The sequence below is a fragment of the Amblyomma maculatum genome, chromosome 9 (assembly GCF_055883805.1).
Source record: "Amblyomma maculatum isolate TAMU_Amacu chromosome 9, ASM5588380v1, whole genome shotgun sequence".
NCBI classification, from domain to species: Eukaryota; Metazoa; Arthropoda; class Arachnida; order Ixodida; family Ixodidae; genus Amblyomma; species Amblyomma maculatum.
This window is the reverse complement of record NC_139352.1, coordinates 46,275,274-46,287,275: the sequence shown is the minus strand read 5'-3', so window position 1 is coordinate 46,287,275 and position 12,002 is coordinate 46,275,274. Positions and strand designations below refer to the sequence as shown.

Below are 12,002 nucleotides of genomic sequence, written 5' to 3'. Positions count from 1 at the left end.
ATAAGGTGCAAGCCGTAGATATTATGGGAGGATATTTTGTAATGCTGAAATGCTGAGTCTTTTTCTGTGCCATCAATGCGTGACAGTGAAAAACGTTTCAGGTGAGATGAGCCGAGTCATCTCGTGTTCATGCAGTAGGTCTTGCTGGTGAATGAACACAAAGGATTCACTGAACAATGTCTTGCTGGTGAATGAACACAAAGGATTCACTGAACAATCAGTTAAAGAAACGTACCATGGCATATATTTCGTCTACGCTACACACAAGCTGCAATGGACTCGACAATCTTCTCCACATAGGCAGGCAGGAGCACACCATGTATTTGACCTGCATGGAAAAGAAACTTGTGTTTTATGACACATAGGAAACTAAGGCCACCTGTGCCAGAAGCAAGGTTTAAAATCTGCTTATTTAAAGGGCTTTAATAAGTACTTTTAGGTTCTACAGCTTGTTTAAGAAAGCTTAGATTTATTTTATGAACGAAAATATCCAGAAATTGTCAGTTAGTGACCTTTCTCCCAAAAGTAAGCTTGGGTGTGAGAAGTGTTTCTGTCCTACCTCGTCAAGTTTTGAGTGTGTGATTAGGATGTGGGCTTGTAGTGACAGCCTCTCCACAGAGTTTGGCATCTTGTTTTGCAAGAATGAAGAGTGTTAAATGAGTGTGACTGATAGGAAGGTGACGTAGAACCACATGAATGAAGCGCTCTTGGTGACTACATGTTTTCTATTCTTCTATCAGTGACTTCAATAGGCGCAATTTTTTATTTATTTCCTTGTCCCATGAATTCTGTCATTTCTCTTTCAGTTTTCTTTGCACACATGCTATGACATCTTTATAAGGTACATGAGGTAATAAAGGGATAAGCGCGATATTAAACAGCAAAGGTGCTAAAACTGACCCTTGCGTCACACATTTCTTTGAAGTGCAATCGCCGATTTGTTGTTCGTTTATCCGGAGAGAAAACGTCTTGTCCTTAAGTGGGTTATGCCCCACTTTTACAACCTGTAGGGGAATGCCCATACTTTCCATGTTGCCAAGTACATTGGCATGTAACACATTATTGTATGCCTTTGCCACATCAGTAGCAACCATGGTGCGTACAAGGTGTCTATGAGGTTACACATATAAAATCTCTTCAGTTAGTATAGCCAACCCAGTTCCTGTTCCAAAGCTTGTACAGAACCCAATTAAACGAACATGGTATTTTCGCTGACCTTCAAACCACAATGACAGGTGGGTGGCTATCATTTTTTCATAAATCTTGTAAATTGTGGGTGTTAGTGATATTGGCCGCAAAGATTGTAGGCTTGTAGGCAGTTTTTCGGGCTTTGGGACCACCACCCAGCATTTCCAGCCGTCTGGAATTTCTGCTCTTTGCGATGCCTCGTTCAGAGCAGGCTGTCAATTGCATATTTCTAAATTCTTGAATACGTCATAAGGAACATCACCATGCCCAAGCGCAGTTTTACCTTTCGCTTCTTCGATAGCAGCCAATAACTCCATTTGTAAATGGTGATGTTATCCCCGTTTTAGCAACCAAATCTTTTGTCAGTGGACAAGCCGGGACACTGAGCATGGTTCAAGAAGAAAAAGACTGCAGCGATCTGCAAACTCCTCTGGCATGAGTTGTAAGCGAGTCTTATGCTCTCTGCATGCTCTTTGATCTGTTTTTTCTATGCTACAAAAACTCTTCCGGAGTGCCCTGTTGGTCGTTCCTGAGCCCAAATGACTGCATCATTCATCCCACCTCTCATGAGCCAGTTCTTTTTCATAACGCTGTGCCTGTGCCATCACTCGGTTCATCTCTGTTTTTTTTTGCAAGTCTTCAGGATGCCAAGCAGCCTGTATTTCGACCTGTTTTCAGCGTACCCAGAGTTGTGGAAGGTGTTGGTTGGGAGTTGGCTGATCTTCGTTCAGTTTCATAATTGTGTGGTCATTGAGTACCGTTTGGAGGGTACTCCGAATAAGTTCTAGTATCCTGCTGTACACCATCCCAATGTGTTGCAGAAACTTCCCTTTGCGTTTCCTTCATGTGTTTCAAATTAAAACTTATTCTATGGGGGCTTGGTCACCACCCCACGCATATAATTCTGCCTGCCAATGTGGTGCACCAGAGCCATTTCACCACGCCGTGTCTGGTCAGTGTATTCATGTTACAGGAAGTGTTGCCACCCCTGATGATTTAGCAGTGGCAACTCCATTTCTGTGAAGGCAGTGTGAACTTGATCTCTCCTTTTGAAATCAGAATCATATCTCCGAGCTGTGTATGGAGCGTTAAAATCTCCACCTATTAATATCAGAGTACCAGGGTATGAACGTCGTATATGTGTAACCCAAGCAATATTAACTGTTCCTGGGACGAGCGTACACTAGTATGAGGGGAATTTTGTTTGGGTGTGCGAGTACAGCAACTACTTCCTGCCAAGTGTTGCACCACTTGCTCAAGTCAAGTGCGTTTGGACAGATGTGATTTGCATTGTTTTATGGCATAAAAAGTCTGCTTTGGCAATGATATCAAGTCCAGTGACATTTCCTACTTTTTTAGTGTGGCAAAGCCCCCATCAACAAACCTTCTAATAATGCACTTTTCTATTGTTGAATATTTCAAACTACACTGTCAATCAGATAACTTCCATGTTGAAAGTCTTCAACTTTACATTTTAAGTTGCCCCTTGGAAATGATAAATAAGCTAATTGTGCTCATTAATCATGTTTTGTTGTGGGCGTAGTGTCTGCCTTGCTGTGCAGTCCACCCATTTATTGTGCAGCTAATCTGGTGGCCGTTGTGCACGGACTGCTAACCTTCCGCTCTTGTGCATCGCAGGCCTTCCTGACGAGACACAGCTACTGACAGCAGGCTAAGGCAGCGGCGGGAAAAAAAAGGACTCATCGACTGCACGCACGCGCACTACCCCCGGCTTCTCAGCACGTGCCGAGATCATCGATCACGGGATACCTGCGCAACTGGGGGCGTTTCCGACGCGTATAAAAACTGCACGGACACCGACGGACCACACTTCAGAGCAGGCTGGTGGCCGTTGTGCACGGACTGCTAACCTTCCGCTCTTGTGCATCGCAGGTGGGCTATTGAGACATTTTGTCATGATATACCTATTTTCGTAGCTACCAGTCTGCTCTGAACGAGGTCTAAAATTTGTAATTTATTCCTTGTTTGCATCGTCTTGTCGAACCGAATTTCCACACTATGGATGAGTTAAAGGATTTTGCAAGATCCATGTCTGAAAAGACACCAAATTCCATTAAGGAACTAGCCAAACTATTCATTGAACTGACAGCGAAGTTTATTGAAGCCGTAGGCGGGCTTAGGACTGACGTTATGGCTATGAAAGAATCAGTTGAGTACAACAGTGACAGCTTCGATGAGTTCAAGAGCGAAATTCGGAATCTACGCCAAGAGCTCACGGAGCTGAAGAAACGGAGTCAAGATAGCGAAGGAGACTGTCAGTTGCTAAGGAATGACCTGGGGAACCTTAAAAAGGAGCTTGTTGAATTGAAGCAATATGGTAGGCGCAACAACATTGAACTAAAAGGAGTACCAGAGACAGAGAATGAGAGCATAGATGACACAGTCCAGAAGGTGGCCAAGTGCCTGAAAGTAGAGCTCTCTGCTTCTGATATAGATGTCGCGCATCGAGTTCCAACTAAAAGATCAGGGCTGCCAAATATAGTCGTGAAGTTCAACTCAAGGTGTGTGAGGGACAAATTCTTTCAAGCAGCAAAGACAAACCGGTTGAACACCAGGATGCTTGGTTTTGAGGAAAACGACCCAATTTTTGTGAATGACCACCTCTGCCCTGAAAATAAGATCCTGCTAGGCAAGGCCATCCAACTGAAAAAAGAAAAAGGCTGGAAATTTGCCTGGGTCTCTAATGGTAAAATCATGGCGAGGAAAGCAGACAACTCGAAAGTCGTACATGTGACATGTGAAGATGATCTTGCGAAAATTGTCTAGTAGCTGATTCCTAGCCACGGCTACCCCAGGGCAGAGATATGGCATTCATGACGAATGACAACAGTAGCTTGCACATATTCCACAGCAATATACGTAGTATAAGAAGGAACTTAAATTCGCTTCTTGCTTATCTTTGTCAGCACAAAAAACACTACGATGTCATTGCAATATCAGAAACTTGGCTCCAAAAAGGTGAAGATGTTGTTATTCCTGATTATCTCACAATTTCTTATCCGCGTGATTCCCTTTCACGTGGTGGTGGTGTAGCCCTTTTTGTTCACAACAGTCGCGCCTATTCAGCATTGCCCAACCTTTCTTGCAGCACACCAGATATTGAAGCATTATTTATCAGACTGGACAACTCTGTTATCGTAGGTGTCGTGTACCGGCCCCCTAATTCACCTGCAGCTTTATTTCTTCAAAAACTTGAATCTATATTCTTCACTCTAGTATCAGGACACAAGGGTCCGGTTGTAATTAGTGGGGACATTAACATAGACACCTGTCACGCAAACCATAGTGACTACACGTATCTACTGGAGTCCTTTAATTTTCAAAACTTGATCACTATTCCAACTAGAATTACAAGTACATCTGCAACGGTCATTGATCATGTTTTAACGAATATAGCCTCGGAAATTATTGCAGGGGTATACAGCCAACCCATTTCAGATCATCTGCCTACATATGTAACGGTCAGAAACATCCCCAAACCAAAATTAAAACACACCAAAGTAAGTTCGAGGATTGACTACGAATTACTGAGATCGAACATCCAGTCAATCGACACTAGTACCTTATACCACGATGACGTTGACACCGAATTCTCCAATCTAATTGACACTTTGACCCGCGCAAAAATTAACAGTAGTAGTAAAAAATCTGTTCGCTCATATAGGGCACCCGTATCGCCCTGGATGACGAGGCAGATTTTAGCAGTACTGCAGCAGAAGGACTTTTGGTATCACAAATGGAAACAGCATAAGGATAATAGCTATTACCTTGGTCAGTATAAAAAATTGCGCAATCAATCAGTGGCACTCATGCGTAAACGGAAAAAAGAATACTACACGCATTTAATCGAACAGAGCTCCGGTAACTCTAAAAAACTGTGGGAAATAGTGAACGGTGTTATAGGCAAACCACACAAACAGACGTTTCCTGACGTGGTTGATCAGAATGTTGTAAACAGCTTTAATTCATATTTTACTACCGTTGGAATTTCTTCAGGTACCAGTGTAAATGACACACATATAAATTCTTTCTTACCGAACCCACTCCCAAATTCCTTTTTTATGAATGACATTGAACTTAACGAAATTCATTCAACGTTGGTATCTATGGATAGTAATAAAGCTGCAGGTATGGATGAAATTACAGTACGTATGTTAAAAGAAAACATCGATATCCTCGGTCCTATATTGTGCCATGTCCTCAACCACTCACTGCAAACCGCCAAATACCCAACGTCGCTAAAAACAGCCAGAGTTGCCCCGATATACAAGGACGGTGATCGCTCAAACCCTTCTAGTTATCGACCAATATCTGTGCTCAGTGCCATTAATATACTTTTCGAGAAAATCCTTGCAAACAGAATTAATAGATTTATAGAGAAATACAACATAATTTGCCAACAGCAACACGGTTTTCGGCCGAATCATTCAACGTCATCAGCTGTGCAGTCATTAGCCCAGATTATAAACAGTGCTTTAAATAATAACAAACTTGTGGCTGTAGTCTTTCTAGATTTAAAAAAGGCTTTTGATACGGTCGACCATTCCATCCTTCTGTACAAGCTAAAGCACTATGGTTTTAGGGAACGGATTTTCGAGTTGCTTTCAAGTTACTTTAATGAACGTCATCAGGTAGTTGTCATGAATAATGTCTCATCGTCACCACAACCTATACGTACAGGCGTGCCCCAAGGGTCTGTTCTGGGCCCAATGCTTTTTTCGGTATATGTTTCCGACCTTCCACGTGCCTTAAAATTCGGAGAAATGCTGATGTATGCAGATGACACCGCTATAATAATCACAGGCAATAGCATCGAGGAGATACAGGCTAAAACAAACGTCGATTTGGCAAACCTTTCTGAATGGTTTTTAGCTAACAAGCTCTCTGTTAATGTCAAGAAAACAAAATATACTATATTTCACTCTCGTAGCAAACAAGTAGATACCAACTCTTTTAGCATTAGCATTAACAACTCCGTACTAGAATATACACCTTATTTTAAATATCTTGGTGTAATCTTTGATAGGCATCTGCACTGGCAAAATCATGTATTAGCAGTGGGGGCGAAGGTGGCATCCGGGTGCTATAAACTACTGCAAGCACGTGACTTCTTTGACACCAATACACTGCGTATTTTATATTTCTCCTTTATCCACAGTCATCTCTCATACTGTCTGGAATCATGGGGGTGGACGTACGACAGCTATCTCGAGCCGATCAGAAAATTGCAGAAACGATCGTTACGAATCATAACACATTCTAAACTGGATCACCCCAGCAAACCATTATTCCGCGACCTACAGATACTACCCTTCGATTCACTGCGCCAGCTAAAAACAGCAACTGTAGTTAACAGCATCGTAAGATATAACCACCCCTTCCATATATCCCTTTTTCATGCATCATCACGTACTACCAGAAATGCAGTATTAGGAAACTTTAATCTACCGCCCACCCATAATGTGTATGGAGAACGACGGCTGTCTTTCATAGGTGCTAAAATATGGAACACTCTACCACAAGAAATAAAATACGCTCGAACTTTCGCGTCGACAGCTAAAACATATTTCAGCGCATTCATTATATGTGATACTAATACTGTGCACCGTTGGCATCTGATATATTACTGTAATTTAGCACGCACGATGTTTTTCTCTTTTTTTAAATGAAGCGATTGTTCATTGTTCTGCTTGTTTTTAGAATTTGTATTGATGTATACATCCTACTCCCCGCTGTTCCTGGTTTGTATTGTGCACGAGACGAAGTATCTGCATCATTGTATCTCATTTCTTGGACCCATAACTAGCCTATGGCTACGGGTCCAAACAGTGTTGGACATATCTTTATTGTATTTTTCAAGAAAAAAAAAGAAAAAAAAAAGAAAAAAAAAAAAAAAACAATTTAAATATCACTGGCATGTCATGCGCATGCTTCTAGCATATCATTATATTTTAAAGGGTAATTCTGTTGTGAAAATACAGCAGAACCTGCTATAATAAATTTGAGTATAGTAAAAACTCTGTATAGTAACAGTGTGAAACCAAAGTCCTAGTTTGTCTTTCATAAACGACAGTACATTTCCCCCCCTTTATTGTAGACATTCTGATAAATATCAGTTATAGTAAAGTGCATCTGGCTGCGCCGACATACTTTCGTGAAATGACATTGCCACACGTGTTCTATCAAGGATGACACAGCAAATTTTAAGGCGAAAGCCTTTCTAGGCTCATGGAACGAAATCCCGTGTGCAAGAGTTCCGCGCGAGATCTGTGCATGAGATCTGTCAAAGCCTCCTATTTGGAAGCATTGGATTGTGTGCAGAATTCCGCGAGGTGTGTTCGCCTTGTCACGCGTTCCTGACATCTGCAATCCCACACTAGAACGCACGCCAAGGAACGCCACGTGACTGGAGCGATCGTGTACCGTCCAAACACACACTTTCTAGAAGAAGTATGACAGATAGTGCACCTGCCCTTTGCTGCAAAACCAATTATAATTATATGTAGTACTGCAGTGAATGCCAATAACTGGTAAACGAAGAGAGGGAAATGATAGGAGATTAAGGGTATGCATTCGTCATTCTCCTCTTAAGAGATGTCTAGGAGACCCATTCGTTTTTTATCCTTTCTTCCTGAAAAAGAATAAAAAACGCCAAGTTCTTTTTGTTTATTTGGCTTTACCACCAAACTCAACTGCTCTAAGAAGTCAGCTTTGCGTAGGCCTTGGAGCCGTGAGGGAAGCATGCGGCTTGTCGGAAAAAAAGTAAAGCTAGCTACGAACATGAAAAGAAGGTGGTGCGGTCCATTCAGAAAGTAAAAGACAGCAAAAATTTGCAGTAAGAAATGTGGAAGGGAAGAAACAGCTGAAAATTCACAGCACTGCGCAGCGTGAACCACAAGACAGTGGAAAGAAGTAGAGGCACACTATATGTGGTTTTCCACATTTCTATGTCATGTGCATGTCTTGTCTATTACCTCTTAAATAACAGAAACAGTGTAAAATTACACCATGTTCATGCAAGGCTGTGGTTTTCCCATGAAATCAAATTTTGTGGTATTCATAGCATGTTGCAGTCATGCTTAAGATGTGCTTTCTCAAGATGGCAACAAAAAATCCTATGTAACTGAAAAAAAAAAAAAAAATTGCACAATGATTATAAGAGAGGGATGGAAGGTATTTTGTAGCTTTTTTCATAAAGCAGCAACAAGTGTTCTTAGGTAGCCACTTAACAGACAGCATCTTCACGGCCATGTAAGCATCAAAATGAAGACCCTGATATAGTAGATTTCTACTAGTCCTAGCGACTTTTCTGTAAAAGCAGTTCTGCTGTACCTACTGATTAGGTGTGTGTGAAATAATCAAAATTATTTACATCAGAGAACATAACCTTCCTCCTGAAAATGAGTGTGAACAATGCAAACAGATTAATTTCAAAATAAGAGTACATTGATAGTCAGGATGAGATGAGGTTGCCATTATTTGATCCATTACTTGCTATAAAAATTTATTCCTCAGCAGCTCAAAATATATGAATGGTTTCATCACAGTAGTACTAGATACACATATTGCCATGAGCCCTCGTGCAGTTTAGGAGAAGCCAGGTTGACCTTTAGTGGCAGGAGCGATAGTACTTGTACACCGCATACCCCTCCTACTGCCAGGTACATTGCAATAGAAGGTACCAACGAATTATTAGCGTAATGGTAGGTTGTAACTCAAACTCTAAACAAAAGCCAAAAATACCGTCAAGAAGGTGCTTCACAACTCACATACTTTGACATTGAGTTCCATTATAGAATTACAACACCTGGTTCCAGATTTATTGGTAAGAATGCTTGTCACCACTTCTTAAGTGCAATAAGTGACAAACTAGATTTATTCCAGGCCATTGCTGGCCTACAGACAATAGTAGATTTATCCGTAACCAGGGGTGCAACAGCTGCGCCAATTGTGTCATTTCTATACAGCTGCATATTTGTGTGCCAAGCTGCGCCATAAATGTGAAATTTGTTGAATTTGTGCCACGCTGCGCCAAAATGCCCCGAGAAGCTGAAAAAATTTTCCGTACTCGGGGACAAATTTCTGCGGCTGTGATGTAGTCAGTGGTGACGTTTCAGGCACTGCAGCGCAGGTCACTGTCAGAATGCTTCACTTGGCTATGTTTTTTCGTTGTCAAAAAGAAAAGTTGGTGCGCACAGAATCTTTTTATATATGACAGACTTTTTATTAAGCTATGCTACACTGCTTGAAATAGTGGAAGAGCGCATACGAATCGCTGGTTTCGTAACAAAAAATTCTACTTATATAATCACAGTGTGAGCTGGTCCGAGACATCAGTTATTCCTGTGAGACGATTGAGGCCACCACATTTGATGGCTGTGTTCTTGGAATGGACAGAGTGCGAAGAGTTGACCAGGAGAATGCAACGACAACTCAGCTCAAACCCATCCTGCTGGTGCCAGGATCATTCTGCGAATCATGTGTGGTTCTTCAACTTCCCGCAGCAAATCCCCGGTGACTGAACATATTCATTGTAGCAAATCACTCTCTTTCAGACATTACCTGAAAATTTTGAACTGTAGAGACCTGTCCGTAAATGGGTGGGAAAAGTGAGCTCCGAGAGAAGTGAAGCTAAGCAGGATCGCAGAGAAATCATGTTGTGGACAAAACTAGTTCTATTTTCAAATGGCGTCACGCCGTTTTAATGCCGTACTCAGTTTTCTCTCTTGCATCCAGATGCTTCCTCCACTTTTTGAGTACACTGAACCGTTGCTGTTTGAGGATGCTTCACCGCATGTGTCACAGCTCGTGTGGTACGTGGAGCGTCTCTATCACGCAAAGGGGCCGTTTGTAACGATCCGCACCACTGCTACCATTGCAAAAACGGGCGTTGTGGTACTAGTGATTTTGGAGTAATACTTCAACACCATGTTTTAAGCGCTGCATGCTTTTAATGGGTGTAGCTTTAGTTTTTTATGTGGCTCTTGGAAGTTTTCGGACACAGAGTCGATCATACTAGTCTAGAGCGCTCGAGCGATGTGCTTCGGAGCAAATTAAGTGAATTCTTAGCACAGCTGTTCTGTCAGGAGGGGGCACGCTAATGAATTTGCAGCTGTGCTATAGAGCAAATATCTGTTATACCATTAACTGCCTTAGAATTTCACTTGTGTTTTATGTATGGCGCTGTTTGAGCGCTCTAGACAATTGTGATCGACTCTGTACAGCAAGGTAGTTTACATGCTGCCTCATCAATAGACTCACTTTCCAATCATCATATAGTGTAGCAGGTGCGTCAGTCATGGCTTCTGTGTTAGTGCTAAGGTGGAACATGTAAAAGTTATTTGCGCAGCAGCATTGAATTCCATAACGCCGCAGTGTAGCCTAAGACTACCAAAACTAACATTTATGGATGCTGGAATGTCGAAATACTGTAAAGCCTGCTCTGTGCACAAAATATATGATTTAATATCCCGAGTCATCGCCTACCTTCCCTGAATCAAAATATTGTGCCTAAAACTACTCAGTCTTCACCAGCCGATAGAAAATGTAAATTACAGGCTGAAGACGTGCTCGCTCGTCAGTTTTCTTTGCATATGAATTGCTTTCTTATCCTCTTCCGGCATTTGCCCTTTTGCCTTTGGTAGCTGTTTTTCTTTTTTTTTTCTGTGCCTGCTTTTGAATCAACATTTTGTTTTGTTTCTGTACTGGGCTCGCTTTTGGGCACAGGTTGATTGCAGTCACGGCTTTGAATTAAGCTATTCTGGAGCTGCCCTCGCACGACACAAGCTGTGATTATCACAAACAGTAAAACATTGTTTTATGCGTCTTGCAAGCAATATAAGATCTTGTGATTAAGATTGTCAAACTGCGCTATATGCAAAAAAAAAAAAAGTGCTTTTTCCCCGGCCTTTCTTTTTTTTTTTTTTGCCCCAAAAGTGTGAAAAATTAACCTCCTTGGTCTTATGGTTCGCATTATTTTTTTATTATGATAGCATGCCTTGCAGTGTAAACCGCTTAGCCACAAAAAATATGTACACACAGTGCCAGTTATAGGTGGCCCTTTGATCAAATTGTATGAATGTATGAATTTGATCCTCTACAGTTTGATATCCACATCGCTTTATTTTTTTTGCCGAAAGTAAGGTTTATTCTATTTTTAACGGCTGCAAAATTTGAATTCGTGCTGCAAAGTGCAGTACTTTTTTTCCTCTTAGCTGCTCCAAATATGGATTTTACCGCTCAAAAACTAAGATTTTGCTGCTGCAAAAATTGCTAGAAATCCTATTTGAGCTGTTGCACCCCTGCGTAACAAAGCTTGCCACCACCTATTATTTGAAATAATTGACACAGCGAACTAGATTTATGCTAGAATACTGCTGGCACATAGTACATGTTTTCAATAAGGTAATCGCTGAGTACCAGCCAATTACCATAATAGCTATAAGCAACTAACATAATGCCTGAACATCAGAAACTGCAGAAGGAAGAACTATGCCATTATAGTGGTTAGGTGCTGGGCATGTCTCTTCGCCTAGGTTCCATTATCTACTTCCAGCTTGGGGATATACTCTGCATTCAACTTTTTTCCTGCTGTGGGACAGCGCATTTAAATCGGCGTTCACAGGTGCTTTCTGTAGTGAGTGCATCCTATCTATGAAGAAAAAAAATTTTTCTAATGTGCAGATATTAACCAACTTTGTCAGCGGTTTCTTTACACTTGCCTAACCGAAAACAACAAATATTTAAAACATATTTCTCATGAAAAATATTATTTTAGTCCCGCATTACACCCT

General features: G+C 41.4%; 1 pseudogene across 1 annotated transcript in view; it reads right to left on the bottom strand.

The window, feature by feature from the left end:
- Nucleotides 1-226: 226 nt before the first annotated feature.
- LOC146178984 (tRNA dimethylallyltransferase-like) overlaps nt 227-12,002 on the bottom strand; it is a 69,000-nt pseudogene continuing 57,224 nt past the window's right edge. Inside the window, exon 12 of the transcript XR_014700982.1 lies at nt 227-328. The product of XR_014700982.1 is annotated as a tRNA dimethylallyltransferase-like (transcript). The remainder of the gene's footprint in view (nt 329-12,002) is intronic.